The sequence below is a fragment of the Mauremys reevesii genome, linkage group 5 (assembly GCF_016161935.1).
Source record: "Mauremys reevesii isolate NIE-2019 linkage group 5, ASM1616193v1, whole genome shotgun sequence".
Classification (NCBI taxonomy): domain Eukaryota; kingdom Metazoa; phylum Chordata; order Testudines; family Geoemydidae; genus Mauremys; species Mauremys reevesii.
In genome coordinates, this window is record NC_052627.1 from 89,814,665 (window position 1) to 89,835,788 (window position 21,124).

At 40.5% G+C, this 21,124-nt stretch overlaps 1 long non-coding RNA gene across 4 annotated transcripts in view; it reads right to left on the reverse strand.

The window, feature by feature from the left end:
- LOC120405693 overlaps window positions 1-21,124 on the reverse strand; it is a 37,182-nt gene that overhangs the window by 6,377 nt on the left and 9,681 nt on the right. For 3 of the 4 annotated variants that reach the window (XR_005598780.1, XR_005598777.1, XR_005598778.1), the window contains exon 3: window positions 3,223-3,293. The exons of the other annotated variant lie outside the window; for it this stretch is intronic. This is a non-coding gene — a long non-coding RNA (uncharacterized LOC120405693). The remainder of the gene's footprint in view (window positions 1-3,222; window positions 3,294-21,124) is intronic. 4 annotated transcript variants of the gene reach the window in all.

A 21,124-nucleotide genomic window follows, 5' to 3' on the forward strand; every position in this document is an offset into this window, starting at 1 on the left:
AGGTATCAAAGTCAGGGATGAAACAGAATGGGGAGATGTCCACTAGGTGGCGGTAGTTAGCAACATGGAAGGAGAGGGGAGAACCATGTGTAATGAAATGTTGTTCCAAAGAGAACAAATGAGGACTGTCTGGAAGTGGCATGAGTGGAAGCCAAGGCAAGGAGTGTGTGAGGAGAGGCACCAGGAGAGAGAACAGCTTAAAGGCAGTGCCAGAGAAGGGAGCCAGGTTTCAGTGAGCCCCTAGCAATGGAGAACAGAGGAGATGGAGGACCTGGATGCTAGAAATGGGATGAGCATTCCATAGGGATCAGGAGAAAGGGAGGGACAAGGCTGGTAAAGAAAGGCAAGGGCTGGAGGGAGGGTGAAAGGCTATGCTGGGGAAGGTTGAGAGCGATGGAGCGGGTGGAGGTAGGGCTGGGGTGGAGGTGGGATGTGGATTTGTGGGGAAGTAGGGGAATGAAAAAGAGGGGGAGAGACAACAGGTGGTAAAGATGGTGAGACCAGTATAAAAGAGAGGCTAAAATAAGTGAAGCTGGAGATGGTGGAAAAGAAAGCAATAAAACCCAGTATTGGTGCAGTGAGACTCAAAAGGTGAGTATTTGCAGGTTATAGTTAGTAACAGAAAATCAATTAACAAGTCTAGTTTGTAAGAGCTTTGGGAAAGGATCGTGTCTATGTGTTTACACAATGCATAGCACAATGGGGCACTTGGGCACTACTATAAAAGAAATACATCACTAATCAGACAGGGAGTCAAATTAAGGGGTAAATATGTGTTTGAGGACAAATCCTACTGTCACGTTCTCTCTCAGCTTAGAATAAATTTCATCTCAGCATGAATATTTAGCTTGAAAGTGTCCTTGTGGTCCGCATTGTAAATTGCAGATTTTCTAGAGCATGTATTATTGTTTATAACTCTGGGATATCTGCAAAGAAATTAAAACATTGCTCATTTCCACACTCAGATACTTGTTTGACTCAAAGTGGAAAAGCCTTAGAATTGAACAGGAACATGAGAGTTGTCATGTTGTAATAGACATGACACTGTTTATCTAGTCTGGTCTGCCTCTAGTTGTGGGCATACTTAACATTTAAAGGGAAAGTGAACCTAAATCATACATCTGGTCAGCTGAGCAGCAAAAAATTCCATCAAGGAGGGGAGGCTCCTCTCTAACCTCAGCTATAGGAATGCAACATGTGTTTGATGTTATAATAGCTACACACACACTATGATTTACAAGGAAGCCATTGTCAGTGAGAATCAAAAAACATGAAGTTCATCTACAAGAAAATGGAATCTGTTCTACTTTCTACACAATAATTTTATTCTAGATTTAATTCTTTGTATTACCATTTACCCTTAACACTTACATATAATGGGTGCATAGTATGTAGAGTATGGGACAGTATAACAGAGGCTATAGCTCTGAATGTCAACGTATATGAGATACAGCATGATGTCTATGCATAATTCAAATGGAGGATATCAAGAATTGAGGTTGCTCGGGTACTGTAAATCTGAATTTTCATATTTTCTAACATTTGAGCTTTTTAAAAAAACAATCCTAATGTAGGATTTTCTGGTTTCCCCAATAAATATTTCATGGAAATGACCATGTTCAACTAAGAAAAATAGTGGGCCAAATTATTCTCCAGTGCTATTCGATATAGCTATGGTTACACCAAGGATGAATTTAGTACTTAAGTTCTTATGAACTTGCCAGTTTAACTCCAACCTAAATCTTGTCTGGAAATATTTTCTAGTTAGCTGCCCTTTTAGTAAAAACCTATCAGTGCCCCAAGTTTGACCCATTTTTTTAACAACTGTTTGCAATTGCAAATTCAATCCAATTTTAATGTTTTTTTTCCCCAAAAAACCCCAAACGAGTCAGTGCTATTTTTTCTTCCTGGTTAGTGCCTGCAGCCTTGCAATTGTGACACGCCCCAAACATTTCCTTCCGGGGGGTGGGGGGGGGGGGAGGAATCACCCAAACCTAGATTAGCTATGGGGGAAAAATAGCACCACAAAAGGAGAAGACTTGAATCTCTCTTTATTTTCAAGGTATGACACATAGACTTAGGCCCTGGTCCTTCAAACTGATTTATGCTGGCAGACTCCTGTTCCCACAAGGATCAGGATCAAGGTCTTAGTACAGCATGAAACATGCACTGTCTCCTAGACTATACACCTCTATCCCAATATAACGCTGTCCTCGGGAGCCAAAAAATCTTAGTGTGTTATAGGTGAAACCGTATTATATCGAACTTGCTTTGATCCGCCGGAGTGAGCAGCCCTGCCCCCCCTGGAGCACTGCTTTACTACATTATATCCACATTTGTGTTATATCGGGTCACGTTATATCGGGGTAGAGGTGTATTTACTGCCCACAGATTGTCTTCTCTGCTTCTGCTGTTACCGCTTTCATATAGTCCTTAAAGATACAACTTTATCCATGTTTATAACCTTAAAAAATTCTGTAATTATCTCCCTTTCCCCAGACACAATAACTTTTTATTCCACTGTTATGTCACCAGTAACTGTATGTATGTGGTATATTGTAAAATCAACTGCAGTGCAACTTTAAGGATTTCTTAGATTATCACAGAGGCATAGCCAACCAAATGCTGTTGATTCAGCAAAGATGATAACATTATAGAAGCCCTGTTCTGAACTCCTTACTCAGATAGCTCTTCCATTGAACTCAGATAGTGAAAGCTGTCTGAGTAAATACAGAATAAGGAATGTTGAATAACTATGAAGTGCAGCAGACATGAAGTTTGAGGACAGAGAGTTTACCTACAGGATGTCCTAAAATTTGCTCTGATATTGTTTTTTTGTTTTTAGAGTCTGGCAGAAACATTGGAAGAAATAATGTTCGTCAAAAGAGTTAGACAATGGAGTGAGCAGTAATTTCAGAGAAAAATAAAGATGGAATTTAAAGCAAATTTTTTCTTTTCCTCGGGAACAATCATGATTTCTACAAGATTATGGAGGTCAGATAAACAGCAAAGTGAAAAAATCACAAGAGAATTGGCCAGCTGATTCAAGGAGCACTGAGAATGTGTATTAGAAGCTAACACTCAGATATGAATCAAGAGCTCTACTCGTTATTAACTATTTAGTGTTGTAATCACTTTAAAAATGTAAAACATATTTCAAAGTGGATTCACTGTTTCATGTAGACAGTGTGGATGGGCTTTTCAAAAAGGCTAAACACTCACCTTACTGACTGCAACAGGAGCAGAGTCTGGTCAATGCTGAATGCTTTTGAAAGTCCCACTCTCTGTGTTTACTGTAAAGCAGAAGTGGGAGAGGAAGAATTGTCTAGTGATTAGAGCAGGGCACTAAGAACTGAAGTCCTGGGTTTGAGTCTCAACTTTGCCACTAAATCAGTGTGTGACCTTGTGCAAGACACTTAACCTCTCAGTGCCACAGTAGAACTGTGTACTATAATACTTCCCTGCATGACAGGTGTGTGTAATGTGCATTGAAATATTTGCTATATGAGCAAAAAGTTGTGTATTGGGTTTTTGAATGATGAACTGAAATTATTGTACTACTTAACAATAAACAATTCTATTTTTTTCTTTAGCACTGTTTTGTGTTTACAGTAGGGATTTTTTGTTTATTAAATGCTATAGTTCACTACTACAAATATGTACTCCCTTTCGTCCAAAACAGTCTGAAACTGATCCCATTGCCATTGTCTTCAATGGGAAGAAGATTAGGCCCTTTACTGTCACAGTGGAAACTTGTGCAAGTTTTAATCACACCAGGTATAAGGAGAAAACAATCCGTCATTTTAAAATTTTACAATTCATAAATTATAAACAATAGCGTAGTTGATACTGGCAGTGAAAAATTAGGTTTCTTCAATAGTCTGTCTGGAGATTAAGATTGTCAAATCCATTTTTAAGTATTTAATCTGATTTCACTACCAAGAGCATATTATGCAGGTATCTGAGCTTTAGAAATATTGAAATCTGATCTGACACTAACAGCAGACAACAGTACACAAGCAATAGAGCACAATATAACACAACTGATTTCAAGAGATACCCTATGCTGGAATAACAAGAGATACAGCAGCTCAGGAATGCTGTGAAGAAACATTAAAGGAAAGATCCATTTGCATTTCTGATTTTTATCATACACACATGCACTCTATACTCCTGTGGGAATCCTGTGCCACTGCACATGTGCAGAATTTATGTCCCCCACAGATTTCTTTGATTCCCCACAGAAAAATGACTTTCTGACAAGGAAGCAAAGGGAAGCCATGAGAGAGGTCATGTGACCCTCCCCAGCAGTATGTTTTGGATGCCCAGGGCAGCCGGCAGAGAGGAAAATCACTGTGGGACAGGGGGTGGGACTCAGGAAGACCCAGCTGATGGCTCCTACCCTTGCGTTGGGCTCAGCTACTAGTCCCAGCTGGGCTGGGGAGGATGGGACTTCCTCTTCCCCTGCACGGCATCCAGGGCCAGGTCAGACTCACCTGCAAATTTCTCCCCCAGCTGCAGAAAGTTCTGCAAATCGCTCCCTCCCCACCGCTTCCTGCACCCATCACTCCTCAGCTGCAGGGAGAGGAATCCCTATACAGGGAGCTGCTCCCCCATCCTCCCAACCCCTGTGCATACAGACCCCCTTGTACCCAGACCCTTCTGCCGAGCCTCACCCCCCCCTGCACTCAGAACCCCTCAATGAGCCCCACTCCCCCTGCACCTGGACCATCTCGACAAGCCATCCACATCCAGATCCCCACCCCACCCCACTCAGCCCTAACCAGCTGCACCTGGATCCCCACCCCACTGAGCCCCATTCCCACAGCATCTGGACCCACCACTGAGCCCCAAACACCGTCACCTGGTTCCTCCTGCAGAATCCCATTACTGTTGCACCCAGAACCTTCCAACAAGCCTCTGTGCATCCAGATCTGCCCCTGCACCCAGATCTCCCACTGAGCTGTGCACACCCAGATTGCCCCATACCGAACCATCTCAACCCCCACCTGGATCCCCCCACACTAAGCCCCTCCACACTTGAATCCTGCCTTGCTGAGCCTGCCTGCCCACACCTGGTGCACCTGGCACAGAGGGGCAAGGCCCTGGGTTGTTCTGGGGCAGCCCCGGTTCTTGTGTTGTGTCAGGGTTGGGTGCCGCCTCACTGCCGAGTCCATGTTTGGGGGGTGTGGGGAACTGCACAGTGATCTCCCACCTCTATGCAGCCAGTGGCCTGTGCTCCCCAATGACATGGTGGAGCCTCCACATTAATTTGACAAATAAAATTTGCAGAATTTTGCAGAATTTTAAAATATTGTGTGCAGAATTCTTAATTTTTTGTGCAGGAGTAACTCTAATGACATGTGATAACAGTGTGATAGACCTCAATGATGAAGTGGAGGTTTTTTCAAGGTTCTGCCATACTGTGGCTGCTACTTGGGATTCCGCCTCTGCAGAGTTTGTTCTTCAGAAGCTTTTAAAAGCTTTGTATTAGATTTAGTGTCTAGGAAATGGATCTTGAGCAGGTGTAAACTGTCATAGCTCCATTGACTTCAGAGAAGTGATGACAGTTTATACTACCTTAAGATCTGCTCCTAGATATTTACTACAGAAACAAGACGACTTTTTCAGTCAGATTTTGTCATTTTTCAGGTAGTTCAGTGATGGGACTGTAAAACCTTGACAAGGTCACTTAAAAACAAAAACAATTTTCCTTGTTTTGTTTGCAAAAGTTTAAGAACTCTGTTCTCTACAGCCCTCCAGGCACACATGATCATTCAGCAAGTTCAGTACTTGGATATGTCATCTCAAAATTGTTTGAATATAAAAATAATCTCTTGTGCCTGCAGCAGAAGCCAGCCAAGGACAGGTCTATCCAATTTTACCTCTGTTTCCTTTGCAAATCTAAACTGAGCCAGGGAACACCAGAGGAACTATAATTATTTTGTTGCATTATTAAAACAAAACATTCAGAAAAATTGCTAACATTTCAATGTCACCTGTGAGAGTCCTCAAAAGAAAACCAACCATCTCTATCATGCTGAGAGTTTAATGTAAATTAAAATGATCACCTGTTTCAGAGATCACTAATTTTTGCTGCTTTATTAAATGAGCCAACACATTTCCATATGTTTCTCTTATTAGTAAACTGAAGTTGTTTGCCTGGTAGCAATTATCTCAAAGATTTTTCTTAAAAATAAATGATTATAAAGACTATAGCTTACAACTTACGTGATTTCCATTTGTTCGCCTCTATTTAAAGACTTTACCGTATTTACTTGTGGAGTTCTGTTTTATGGCCCAGTCTTCCAAACTGCTGAGTGTACTACATGCTCATCTCAAAAACTGGCACAAAAGTAAAACCACTGGGTCTGATTCTCATGAAGAGCAAATTCTCTTTACACCATTCTAGCAATGCAAAGGGGCAGTAGTGTAAGTGAGAATCAAGCCCATTGTTTGGACAAACTGTGGTAGCACAACACTCTACGCTGAAAAAAGCAAAGCAAACCCAACCAGAAGGCTTTTTTGCCATGTAATTATGAAGACAGTAAGGAAACAAGGCCAGGTCATTATAACTTGCCTCAGCTATTTACAATTATGCATTGGTGTAATGTGAAGGTAAATTTGGCTGCAGTAATCGGCTGTACATATTGCATTATATAAACAATCCAGCAGCTTCTTGTTTCTGTGTTTAATTAAGAGAGCTCCTCTGTGCTTTAAAATTAAGTACTTGAATAACCAACAATGATTTGTATGTCAGAGTTTCTAAAGTTTACTCCTGAGAGAATTCTGTGCCAAACAGTTAAAAATTCTGCACTAAAAAAAATTAAAATTTTGCAAAATTTTATTTGTCAATAAATAAATGTGGAGGCTCCAGCATGGCATTGGAGAGCACAGGCCACTGGCAGCATGGAGGTGGAAAATCACCCTGCAGCACTTCCCATTCCTCCCGCTCCCCACCCCCCGGGACAGAAACTCAACAGTGAGGACCCTGACACAGTGTAAGAGCCCTGCCACTCCACACCAGGTAAGCTCAGCCCAGCAGGATCCAAGCGTGGAAGGGCTCAGTGTGTGGGGAGCTCCAGGTATGGGGTGATAGGGTTCTGTGTGAGGCAATCTGGGTGCAGATGGCTCAGTGGGGGTCTGTATGCAGGGGGGATCTGGGTCTCGTTGGGGGGGGTCTGGGTGTAGGGGCAATGGGACCCTTCAGGGGGGTCCAGGTGAAGGTGGTTGGGGCTCAGGAGAAAGTGTCTGCATGTGGTGGGCTGTGGCTCAGCAGCAGGGGCGGCTCCAGGCCCCAGCACGCCAAGCACGTGCTTGGGGCAGCATGCCATGTGGGGGCACTCTGCCGGTCGCCGGGAGGGCGGCATGCCTGCGGAGGGTCCGCTGGTCCTGCGGCTCCGGTGGACCTCCCGCAGGACTGCCTGCAGGAGGTCCACCGGAGCCGCGGGACCGGCGACCAGCAGAGAGCCCCCCGCGGTGTGCCGCCATGCTTGGGGCGGCGAAATGTCTAGAGCCGCCCCTGCTCAGCAGGGTGGGGGTCCAGGTGTGGGGGCTCATCTGAGTGGTCCAGGTGCAAGGGGATGAGGCTTGGTAGGGGGCCAGTACGCCGTGCCGGACTGCACCGGCTTCCGCAGCCAGGATTAAAAGGGCTCTGGGCTCCACGCCGGGCTGGGGCTGGGATTTAAAGGGCTCGGAGCTCCCCATCACTGCAGAGAGCCCAGAGCCCTTTAAATCCCATCTGCAGCTTTGGCGGCTGGGCTGGGGCTGGGATTTAAAGGGCTCGGAGCTCCCTGCAGTCGCGGGAGCCCCGAGCCCTTTAAATCCCAGCTGGAGCTGCGGTGGGCATTTAAAGGACCCAGAGCTCCACGTTGGCCAGAGCCCCAGGCCCTTTAATTTGCCCGGGAGCCCCAGGGGCTCCCAGCCACCTCTGCAGCTGGGAGCCCTGGTTTGATTTAAAGGCCCTAGGGCTCCCAGCCACAGCCAGTGCCCCAGGGCCTTTAAAGCTTGAGAGGCCCCGCCTCTTCCGGTTGAGGCCATGCCCCCCTCAGGACTCCAGCAGTACCGGTAAGTTCTGTAAGTTACTTTCACCCCCGGTCTCAGTACATGCTTGTAGTTTTTCTTGCAGTCTAGCTGTAGAAAAAACTCCATCTGCAACATTTGTAATTCACAACTAAAGATCAACTAAACATTTTGGTCCCATTTTAGAAACTTGTTAGGGTTTTGGTGCATAGGGTGCAAACCTGAGGTAATTCTTGACAACTTAGGTCCAGGTACTCAACAGATATTTAGGCACTTTTAACTCCTATTAATTTCAATAGAAGTTAGATGCCTAAATACCTTTGAGGATGTGGGCCCAATGGCTCAATCTTGCAACGTGCTGAGGCAGAGGTGAAGAACAATTAGCACCTTAAAGGGTCAAGTCCAAAACCTCCTAAATCTATGACAAATCAAACCTGTGAAAATCTGATTACACAGCAATAAACACTCCCAAATTTTTGATTCATTGGCGATAGCAAGCCCCGTCAGTACAGCATGTTGTAAGTGAAGAGAAAGAAACTTCACTAATGGTGTGCTAGCCCCATCAATACCTAAGCTCTCATCCAGGAAAGCATTTAGGTATATGCATAACTTTAAAACACAAATGGGTTTACTCACATTTAAAGTTATGCACATGCTTGAGTGCTTAGGAGGCCATGCAGAGCAAGCATAGTGGAGTATTTGAACAAATTCTCACAAGGATGTGTGGAAAAGTCTTCGTCCTGCGATGTACTACAAATGGCTATCCTGGATGAATTAAGTCCAGGGGCTTCAAAGTTCAACCTGCAAAGTCATACATAACATGTGGCCTGTTTAAGTTGGCCCTTTGTTTGTAATTGCAGAAACATTATTGCTCAAGGTTGTTGGTTGCTAGCGAACTCAAACAAGAAACAATGTATTAGTTTTTTAGCCAGACTTAAGTATAAGCAAATAGTATGACTGCATGCATTGTTTCCCTTCCCCCCCACTCCCCCTGAACACTGTAGGTAAGCTTATAACTTCAGCTTGCCCTGGGGCTCTTGGGTGATTGCCAATGTATAGTCTTCATTGTCAGGAAGCTTTAAATGCCTCATGATAAACTTCTGAATTTTGTTATGAAATGGGAAGGCCAAAATGCATTCCAGAAGGTAGCCTAATGTGAAAATTGTGGCGCCACCTGTAGATTACAAGAGATATTAAACTAGCAGAACTATTTTTCCTTTCTAGTGTGTGTGTTAACTGGGGAAAAAAATATTGAGCAAAATGTTCAGAACTATTTTGGTGGTCTTTTGTAATATTTGAACAACACTGTCCTGTAGATTTTACATGTAGTTATTTTATGCTATTTGGTCACTTGGGACAAATTACAGTTCAAATAGTACGTTCTTATCCATAAGCATACTTAAAGATCGTTCTAAGTAAAAGCAAATCTAAGCGTTTGTTATTGCTGTTTGAAAAATCCCCATGGAAACTATATAAAACTAGCTTTCTGACATTCTTTGTATTGCTTAAATAATAAGTGGATGTGAACTTAATTTGGATATTTTTATGGTTAACTATGGTACAGCAAATCCCTTGGAACATGCCATAATGGAGTTAATTGCTATATTTATTGTGTCTAAGATACAAATTAATACTAGCTTTGCTGAGAAAGGCGGAAAGGAGGCATAACTTTTAAAGCACAAGTTGATGATCGAGTTTATTTATATCTCAACCCATTGTAATGTTTTAAAATTTGAACACAACATTTGGCATGTAAACTGGTGCACTATTTCATACAGATTTGGCTGAATCCAATTAAATCAATGTAGTCACACTATGAGTGAATTTGGCTCACTAACTTCTGGGCTGAGGCATGCTTTCCTGAAGGCTCTGTGCCTATTTAATATTCAACATTCTAATAATAGCCAAAGGGACATAGCCATCATTATAAGTTGGATCAAACTGTAACACAGGTGACACCTTCCCCACCCGCAAGTTCCCTGAGATAACTCAGGCAAGTAAAACTATACAACTTTGCTTGGTATAGAGTCTTTCACATCATAAAATATATTGGGATTGTTTGAGTTAAATACTGTAATGTTAAATGCTGTTGATATACAATGAAGTCAGGTAAGCAATGATTATTCCTGTGAAACTAAGGTAGCAGCACTCTCTTATTTATACACACTTTAAATAACAATTCCTCCCTTGTAAATTTAACTCAATTTCCTTGTCTTTTTCCAGGATTAATTCTCTCACTCTAACCATCTGCTTCAATAGGAGCTCTGTTTAAATAAGATCTGGCCCCTAGAGAGGACATGGATTTGATGTAGCCTTGTGTCTGCTCCTTGGGTACAGTCTTTTTTGTTACAATGTTTCCATACAGTACAAGCTCTTCACAATCTTTATTACAAGCAATTCAATAGCCTTCCCCTTTCTATAATATTCCGTGGCTTTTACCATTTTTTAAAAAAAAACCTGTTAGGGCTTGTTTCCTTGTAACAGATGGCAGCGATCCTCTGTTGACCCAACCTCTTAGGAAGTGTAAGGTGCCCTGCTGGAAAATGCTAATTGATTCCTCACTGTAGCAGGTGTTGCTTGCTAACCCCACCCTGGTTATGATATAAAGGAGGTAGGCATGGCTCTGGAGGCAGAGGGAAGAGTCCTGCAAGAACAACCAGGCCTGGGGAAAGAAAGCTTTGGTTAGAATTCATGTTTTTATTGTTAATAGTTCTGTTGTTAACAAGGGAAGAGGACAAATTAGACATTAATACAGCATGTCAGACTACTTGGAGCAGGGTGGTAATGTGATTCTTCAACTCTATACTTTTTCCATGTCATTCTTTTTGATATTGCTCAGAAAATCCTTTGGTGCTGCTAATCCTCCTTTCTATCCACATAAAATATTCTGCTCCAGGCCTGGTTCTGAGAGTCAGATCAATTACATCTTCCTGTGAAGGATGTAATAATCCTGTAAAACTACCTCCTGTTCCTTATATCAATGTACTGGGCTATATACAGGAGTAAGACCATGTATACACCTACTTCCAATTCATCATGTTCTCCTGCCTGGATGTGATCACTGAAATGTGCATGTTCCCAGGATGTAAATATAGGTGCAGCTATGGGACAAACTTCAAAGCAGCTCACATCCTAAACCCATTTGAAACTCATTAAATTGGCACAAGTCCATATTTAAATAGAAATGAAAATAAAAGGGTTTTTCACCCTCTTGTAGTCTTCAGTGTGATCCTAAAATGCCTATAGTGATGGTGGGGGCTGGGGCAAGTTTTGCTCCTAGTTACATGGGTGTAACTCCCATGATTCAGTAGTATGCCTCTAGATTTACATCAGCAAAAGTGAGAGCAGGATTTCTAAAGAACCAGCTCTAAACCAAAAATCTCAGCAGTGTAGTTATGTAACCAAAAAAACCCTACATTCATAAGTTGCACTTTATCAATAAAGAGATTGCACTACAGTACCTGTATGAGATGAATCGAAAAATACTATTTCTTTTATCATTTTTGAGCACAAATAGTAGTAGTAAAAACAATCTAAAATGAGTACTGTACACTTTGTATTCTGTGTTGTAACTGAAATCAATACACTTGAAAATGTAGAAGAACATCAAAAAATATTTAATATGTCACATGGTATTCTATTGCTTAACTGTGATTAATTGCAATTAATTTTTTTGAGTTAATCGCATGACTTAACTGCGATCAATTAACAGCCCTGAAGCAGGCTGAACAATTTTTTTTTTAATAAACAAAATTGTGTGGGGTTTTGTTGGGAAGGAACTAGAAAAATGGAAATGGGACACTGACAGAAGAGGAACACAGAAGGCAGGTGGTGTGAGGCTGAAGTGAAGAGACCATGAGGGAGGAAATTGGACCAACTTCCATTGAATTGGATTGAAATAACTTATAGCACCTGTGCTAGTCCAGGTCTGCATCTAGGGAGCAGAACGACAATCTTTCAGTAAGGAACACATGAAGAGTGAGAGGGAATTTTCACACATGGTCTAAGGCAAGATGTGAACCCATCTCTCCAGAGGTGAAAGCCTGTTCTCACATTCAGGTGACATTGTAAACAGGAAGCAGGAAAAATTATCTCCTACAATTGTAAACAAACTTGTTTGAGTGATTGGCCGAACAAGAAGTAAGACTGAGTGGACTTGTAGGCTCTAAAGTTTTACATTGTTTTATTTTTGAATGCAGGTTTTTTTGGTACATAATTCTACATTTGTAAGTTCAGCTTTCATGATAAAGAGATTGCAATACAGTACTTGTATTAGGTGCATTGAAAAATACTATTACTTTTGTTTTTACAGTGCAAATATTTATCAAAAATAAATATAAAGTGAGCACTGTACACTTTGTATTCTGTGTTGTAAATGAAATGAATATATTTGAAAATGTAGAAAATATCCAAAACTATTTAAATAGATGGTATTCTATTATTAATAGTGTGATTAATTGCAATTGTTTAATTGCTTGACAGCCCTAGCTTTATGCAAAAAATCAATGTCAAGGATACAGTGCTGTGTCTATAGTTATTATTACTATAGTAGTTTAAAGCACAAATGCAAGTATCAGAAAAATAGTTGTATAAAAACAGTTAGTGTTGCAATGGTCTATGTGAAATATATTAAGTAATAATCAGCCATTTTCCTGTCTTTGCACTCTGGTTGCAAAACATGCACCTGATCTCTTCATATGGGAACATAGATGGAGTAGGGTAATGAAACGAAACTGCAACAAGAGCCCTTGTGTTAGTGCTTTTCCTCACAGGTATATCTTGTCTTATGCAGCCAGTTGAGTAAATCCAAGGTTTCTCTTGCACAACTGGAGCCAATCTAACACACAGTGAAGTCAGTGGAAGGAGTCCCATTGACTTCAGTGGAGCCAGTTCAGAACTCTGCTGAATTGACTTAACTACACACGGTTAAATGAAGAATATCTTGTTATTTCTGAAAAAAGAGGAACAGCACAGACAATAGCTCAGAGGCATCTCTATATTTAGTTTCCCTGCTCTCTTTAAGAGACCCCTTGTTGTAGCAGCACTGCCACCTACTGCCCAACATATTAAGAAAACTCTAACTTTTGTGGCTCTGTCTTAACTTATAAGGCAGTTGCTTTTTCTCCTACTATACCCCCAGCCCAATTTTGTTTAACCAAATCCACGTCTTCTAAGCAATCAATTTTTGCTGATAGTTTGTGTGGTCGCTGAAAGTAGGTTTCACTGTACCATTACTTTTTATAAATTTTGCACCAAATAATAAATACATAAAACAAAAGTTGACTCTAGACTTCTTTGATCTGCGAAATCTTCACTACAGTCATCTCACATCCCCTTTACTGTGTAATAACAGGTACCAAGTAAATGACATATTTGCAAATATGATCTGTCTTGATAAATACTTGGAATCTGAATACTTAAGCATGTCTCAGATCTGTGCCTGCATCAACTCCCATCCAAATTAATGTCATCAATCCAAAATATAATATCTGAATAATCAAACTCCAGAAAAAAACAAGTTGACAGGCAATTAAAACTTTCAGTGTGTTGGAGAGTATAATTAAAAAAAAAATCAAAGCGCATCATCTTTCCTACAAACTATCTTATCCTAAAACTCCCTTACCTCTTTTGTATTTTAACTAGAATTTCTGTTATCTTTCACTATTAACACTAATTTTCTGTAGGCTATCTGAAAGAAAGTCAACAATTAGCACCAAGCAACAGATGTTTCCTGTTTGTAAAAAGAGGAGAATTCTCCCATATATGTCAATCTTATCTCTGTCTCTGCCATATCAAGCTGATTTTTTAGGGACGGTCTGATTGATGAACAGTTGGTGATAGAGAAGAAGAAGCCATTTAGTAGTCTGTTGCAGCAAAAACTATCAACTTCTCCCACTCTGTGGGTATGAATCTGAAACACATGAATAAATACTTGAAGACTTTCTCTGTGCTCTTTGAAGTTTGCAGTTCAGGAAAGCAAGGCTTGCACTTCAGCTTTACATCTCAGATAGTCTAAGGTGGTCTCCTACAAGATGAGAATGTACAAAACACTCAGTTTCCATGGCAAAACAGTAGATTAGCAATGCGGGTGGCCATCATACTTTATTTCAATCATTTAAAACTTTCTTTATAGTGTACTTGTTTCAAGATGGTAAAGCTCTGATTATAGCAATCCTGCTACGGAGCTGAGGATTATAGGTCAATGCAAGAAGCGATATTATTTTCAGACATTATTTTTAAAAAACGTTATCACATCTCCTGGGACAAGATATGACACTCTCAATAGGAGGCCATAGCACTTCAAAGGAACAAGAGCTGGATTAGCTTACACTTGCTCTCATCTATGAGGAACCTCTATATCTTGAAATCTAGCATGAAATAATACATAATCAAACATCACTAGCCATGAGCCAAAGCAAGCTCTTTTGCATGCTAGTCCTGTACTGTGGTCCATTATGGGATTATAGATTTCACTTGTCTAAAGTGCATCAAAACTAAAAGGCTACTTTTTATTAGATGGAAATGCCTGGGGTAGATCATCAGCTGGTCAGAACTCATTTGGAGCTATGACAACAACTTATACCAGTTGAGAATCTGCCTCTTGCTGTACAGTAGCTTACCATTTTACTTCAACTTTTTTCTTTTTTAATTAAAAGTAATTACACTGAACTTATTGCTCATAAAAGCTACACAGGTAATGGCACAGGAAAATGAAGTTGTCTAATTAGCCACAGAAAAGGAACAGCAATGCACCTCAATCCTAACATACAAAGACCACCTCTTGGGGTAAAGGAGATTTCATACCCATATCTTTACACTAATCCACCCCGACCTATTTGCTGAGATTTGCCACAACAATGGTGCTAGATGCGCTAGTAGTTTTTGTGATGTGGATTCTTGTCCACTAAAAATTAGAATTGAGGAAAAAAAAAGCCACAAAAAACCAAAAAAGCCACACACTCCTTTTGCAACTGTGAAATGTGCAAATGTGAAAGAAAATATCAATCAAATGGTAACAATTTTCAGTTTCCAACCACCTGGGACAACATTTGAACCATTGACCTAATGGTTAAAAAAAAAATCGCTATACCATTTATATTCTCCCATAATTTAGCAGAATGTCTGAGGTAATCATGACCTGTTTCCCACCGACTTGTAATCAAATTCAGGAAGTATACAAAACAGAGCAAACAATTATTTTTCCATCATGTATGTCACATAACACACTGGTTCTATTATCAGAGCTTGTCAAGCCGGGCTACTGGAGCTTGCTCAAGTAGGTAAAAATGGTGTCTGTTACCTTTTTCTTTCTCAAGTTACTTACTTTTGTTTCAGCTGAAGAATGTATATACTGCCTTCTAGGGACTGTAATACCAGTGTAAATTAAGTGCTATGAAAAGCTATTTGGGTGGACATGATACATTTGAATCCTGAGTTAAAAGGGTGCAAACTATCATATCTGAAAAATGCCTGAATCCCATTGAGTTTCATTGGATATTGGGCACCTAACTACCTTAGGTTCCTTTGAAAACATCTCAGACGTAATGCTCACAAAATTTATAAAGATTGTTCGGACTGTAAAAGCTTCCAGCTCCAGCACTAAGGGATTAAGAGGAACAGATCAATGAAACACATAAACACATTGTGCAACCCAGTTCTAAGTAAACTTCTTGTTATGTAAATGTTTTTCACACAATCTGAAGCCTTTGTTAACATTTTAAATATGTCCTCAAAGGAACACTTATGCAATCCTGCAATTTATTTTAACCAGCCCTGGATAAATAAGGGAACAAACCTCAATCTCCTATTTCAGCCAGCAGCTTGTATTGGTTTTGCTGTTTACATAGCTGCTCGTATTTGTTCCCCATAGTTGTTGGGGTTTTTTTGTTTGGTTTGGTTTTTTTAAAGTGTAGAGTATTTTATTCCTGGATGTGATATGGGCATGCTGTTTGCCCACTAAATTATAAGATTTGCTTATTCAATGGGGACTTACAATCTCTGAGCCTGATTCTGATTCTCACAACCAGGCAAAATCCTATTGATGTGGAGTTATTTTTGATTTATAATATGGGATCAGAATCAGGCTAAAAAATGTTAACTACAAAAAATGAATACACAAATAATAATTTTTAAAAAAACCTAACAAAACATGTAACTCTTAAGATAGGTGCATTATTCCCTTAAGGGACCACATTCCCACACTAACACTGATTCAGCAAAGCACAGACATAATTGTAAGCATGTGAGTAGGCCTACTGAAATCAATTGGGTCACATATTAAAGTGCTTTGATGGGGAAGGGTATTTCCATGATTCTCTCTCTTTATTGTTATTTTCTCTTCTTCTTTTCTTGTCAGTTCTTTGAAACAGGAATTCAGAGTTTAACTTGCTTTGTAAAGCACCATGATCTGTTAGGAGGCTGTATATGTAAAAAGTAAAAAGAATAATACTTTTGTACAAACCACAGCGCTCTACAACCCAAGCAGACTGTAGCCCTTTCTGATACAGATCCCTCTATCTAATTTTTTGCAAAAAACCAACAGCTTACGCAACATGTTTAAAATCCCTTCTGGCACACCAAGCTATCCCATACGGTGTCACTTGTATAAAGGTGTCCTATTTGCCCTTATGAATGGTTGTGTTTTATAAAGAAGAATGAGCAAGAGGAATGTGCTCAGCTAGTTATTTGTAACTGTTTTGCAAAATACAAAAAGAACACTTCTACTGGTATCTGTAAAAGACAAGTCACCCTTCTATCTTTTGATCAGGACATGCAGGTGAATAAATGACAGACATATGGAATGGGTTTAAATAGCAGGCTGCAACATTATTAACTTAACACTGGGGAGGGGAGCTATGTGCCCTTTCCCTGCTCTCACATACCTGGCATTTAACTGGATCCAGTGTGGGGTTACCAGGCGCCCACTGTATAACAAGAACACTCTGTGCGGACCTGCGTAGGCCCACCCCTACAATTCCTAGACCTGAAAGGGACCTCAAGAGATCATCTAGTCCAGTATCCTGCACTCACGGCAGGACTAAGTATTATCTAGACCATTCCTGACCGGTGTTTGTCTAACCTGCTCTTAAAAAATCTCCAATGATGGAGATTCCACAACCTCCCTAGACAATTTATTCCATTGCTTAACCACCCTGATAGTTAGGAAGTTTTTCCTAATGTCCAACCTAAACCTCCATTGCTGCAATTTAAGCCTTGTTTCTTGTCCTATCCTCAGAGGTTAATAAGAACAATTCTTCTTCCTCCTTGTAACAACCATTTATGTTCTTGAAAACTGTTACATCCCCTCTCTGTCTTCTCTTTTCCAGACTAAACACACCCAATTTTTTCAATCTTCCATCATAGGTCATGTTTTCTAGACCTTTAATCATTTTTGTTGCTCTTCTCTGGACTTTCTCCAATTTGTCCACATCTCTCCTGAAATGTGTTGCCCAGAACTGGACACAATACATCAGCTGAGGCCTAATCAATGCAGAGTAGAGTGGAAAAATTACTTGTGTCTTGCTTACAACACTCCTGCTAATACATCTCAGAATGATGTTTGCTTTTTTTGCAACAGTGTTACACTGGTGACTCATATTTAGCTTGTGATCCACTATGACCCCCAGATCCCTTTCCGCATTACTACTTCCTAAACAGTCATTTCCCATTTTGTATGTATGCCACTGATTGTTCCTTCCTAAGGAGTACTTTGCATTTGTCCTTACTGTATTTCATCCTATCTACTTCAGACCATTTCTCCACTTTGTCCAGATCATTTTGAATTTTAATCCTATCCTCCAAGCTTGGTATTGTCCACAAACTTTATATTTGTATGCCATTATCTAAATCATTGATAAAGATATTAAACAGAACCGGACCCAGAACTGATCCCTGTGGGACCCCATCTGTTATGACCTTCCAGAGTGATGGTGAATGACTGATAACTAATCTCTGGGAATGGTTTCCAACCAGTTTTGCACTCACCTTATAGTAGCTCCATCTAGGTTTCAATTCCCTACTTTGTTTATAAGAAGGTCATGTGAAACAGTATCAAAAGCTTTACTAAAGTCAAGATATACCACATCTATGGCTTCCCCCCTATCCACAGGGCTTGTTACCCTGTCAAAGAAAGCTATCAGGTTGATCTGACATGATTTATTTTTGAGAAATCCATGCTGTTACTTATCACCTTATTATCTTCTAGATGTTTGCAAACTGATTGCTTAATTATTTGCTCCTTTATCTTTCAAGGTACAGAAGTTAAGCTGACTGGTTCGTAATTCCCCAGGTTGTCTGTATTTCCCTTTTTATAGACGGGTACTATATTTGTCCTTTTCCAGTTTTCTAGAATCTCTCCCGCCTTCCATGACTTTTCAAAGAAAATTGCTAATGGCTCAGATATCTCCTCAGTCAGCTCCTTGAGTATTCTAGGATGCATTACCTCAGGCCCTGGTGACTTGAAGACATCTAATTTGTCCAAGTAATTTTTAACTTGTTCTTTCCCTATTTTAGCCTCTTCTGATCCTACCTCATTTTCATTGACATTTACTACGTTAGATGTTCATTCACCACCAACCTTCTTAGTGAAAACTGAAACAAAGTCACTAAGCACCTCTGCCATTTCCACATTTTCTGTTATTATTCCCCCCACCCCTCATTAAGTAACGTGCCTACCCCATCCTTGGTCTTCCTCCTGCTTCTAATGTATTTGTAGAATGTTTTCTTGTTATCCTTTGTCTCTAGCAAATGAGTTTGATCTCATTTTGTGCCTTGGCCTTTCTAATTTTGTACCTACATACTTGTGTTATTTGTTTATATTCATCCTTTGTAATTTGACCTAGTTTCCACTTTTTGTAGGATTATTTTTTATTTTTAGATCATTGAACATCTCCTGGTTAAGCCAGGGTGCTCTCTTGTCATACTTCCTATCTTTCCTATTGTTTTTCCCCTTAGACTTGCTTCCCATGGGATCTTACCTACCAACTCCCCAAGTTTGCTAAATTCTGCCTTCTTGAAATCCATTGTCTTTATTTTGCTGTTCTCCCTCCTACCATTCCTCAGAATCATAACTCTATCATTTCATGATCACTTTCACCCAAGCTGCCTTCCACCTTCACATTCTCAAACAGTTATTACCTATTTGTCAAAAATCAAATCTAGAACAGCCTCTCCCCTAGTCACTGTCTCCACCTTCTGAAATAAAAAATTGTCTCCAATACATTTCAAGAACTTGTTGGATAATCTGTGCCTTCCTGTGTTATTTTCCCAACAGATATCTGGGTAGTTGAAGTCCCCCATCATCACCAAGTCCTGTGCTTTGGATGATTTTGTTTTTTTAAAAAGCCTCATCCACCTCTTCTTCTTGGTTAGGTGGTCTGTAGTAGACCCCTATCATGACATTACCCTTGTTTTTTACCCTTTTTATCCTTACCCAGAGACTTCCAACAAGTCTGTCTCCTATTTCCATCTCAACCTCAGTCCAAGTGTCTACATTTTAATATATAAGGCAACACCTCCTTCCTTTTTTCCCCGGCCTGTCCTTCCTGAGCAAGCTGTACCCTTCTACACCAATATTCCAGTCATGCGTATTATCTGACCAAGTGTCTCTGATGACAACTGTCATAATTGTGTTCATTTACTAGCATTTTGAGTTCTTCCTGCTTATTCCCCATACTTCTTGCATTGATATACATTTCTGAATCCCTCCACCTAGGGGTAATCAGGGGGTGACATCAAACCATGAAGACTTCAGATCTCCTATTCTCTTATAGGCACATGTTCTAAAAGTTAAATTCCAGGTCTCATTTTCCTCTGGGAATGGCTTTTTTAGCTTTTATCCACACTGGATACAAGTTGCAACAAGCTAAACATTCTTATCTTTCTGAATATTCAACTTTTGAATCCTATTGCATGCAACCCAACTGTGCCTCAGTGATACCGTGAGATGTGACGGTGACCCCCATAAGGCTTTATGGAATATACTTATGATTGTATATATCACATAACTAGAATATGTTTATGCTACATATGCCATGTAACATATCTCTGTAAAGGTTATGCTCTACTGAATCTATTAATTTTGTTTGTATGCATGTGTCATTTTTGTACTTGAAGTTAGGAATATTGGCTCTATACTTGCTTAATTTCAACTAGCTTTGTAGAGCATTTGGTCAGCTTCTTGAGAAAAGTGCAAATTAAGTGCCCAGTCAAAAACCTCTTAAGCCAACAATGAACTTGAAGATGCCAATCCACATCTGAGCCTTCCCAGGAATGTGGCTTGGCTGTTAAAAACTGAGTCATGCATGGACATGTGGCTCACCCATATGACTCCAAAACTCCATCTTGGAGCTGGACTCTGCATAGGAGAGAGTCTCCACACAAAAGAAAGTCTATTTAAACCCCTGGGAGACCCCTCCATTTTGTCTTCAGCTGGCTAAAGAGAGAGCCTCTCCACCCTCAAGGATACCTGAAAGAAACTGGAACAAAGGACAGTAACTACAGGGGGTGTGAGTGATTGCTGGACCCAGACTAGCAGGAGGCTAGGCTATAAAAGGAAGCTTACTGGAACTGGTGAGGTTTTAGTTGTACTCAGTTTCTTAGACATAGACTTGCGTGTTCTATTTTATTTTACTTGGTAATTCACTTTGTTCTGTCTGTTACTACTTGGAACCATTTAAATCCTACTTTCTGTATTTAATAAAATCACTTTTTACTTATTAATTAACCCAGAGTATGCATTAATACCAGGGTGGGGGAAGGAGTAGCTGTGTATCTCTCTCTATCAGTGTTATAGAGGGCGAACAATTCATGAGTTGACCCTGTATAAGCTTTATACAGGGTAAAACGGATTTCTTTGGGGTTTGTATCCCATTGGGAGTTGGGGATCTGAGTGTTAAAGACAGGAACACTTCTGTAAGTTGCTTTCAGTTAAGTCTGCAGCTTTGGGTGCACATGGTTCAGACCCTGGGCCTGTGTTGGAGCAGACGGGCGTGTCTGGCTCACTAACACAGGGTGCTGGAGTCCTAAGCTGCCAGGGCAGGAAAGCAGGGGCAGAAGTAGTCTTAACACATCAGTTGGCAGTTCTCAATGGGGTTTCCTGTGA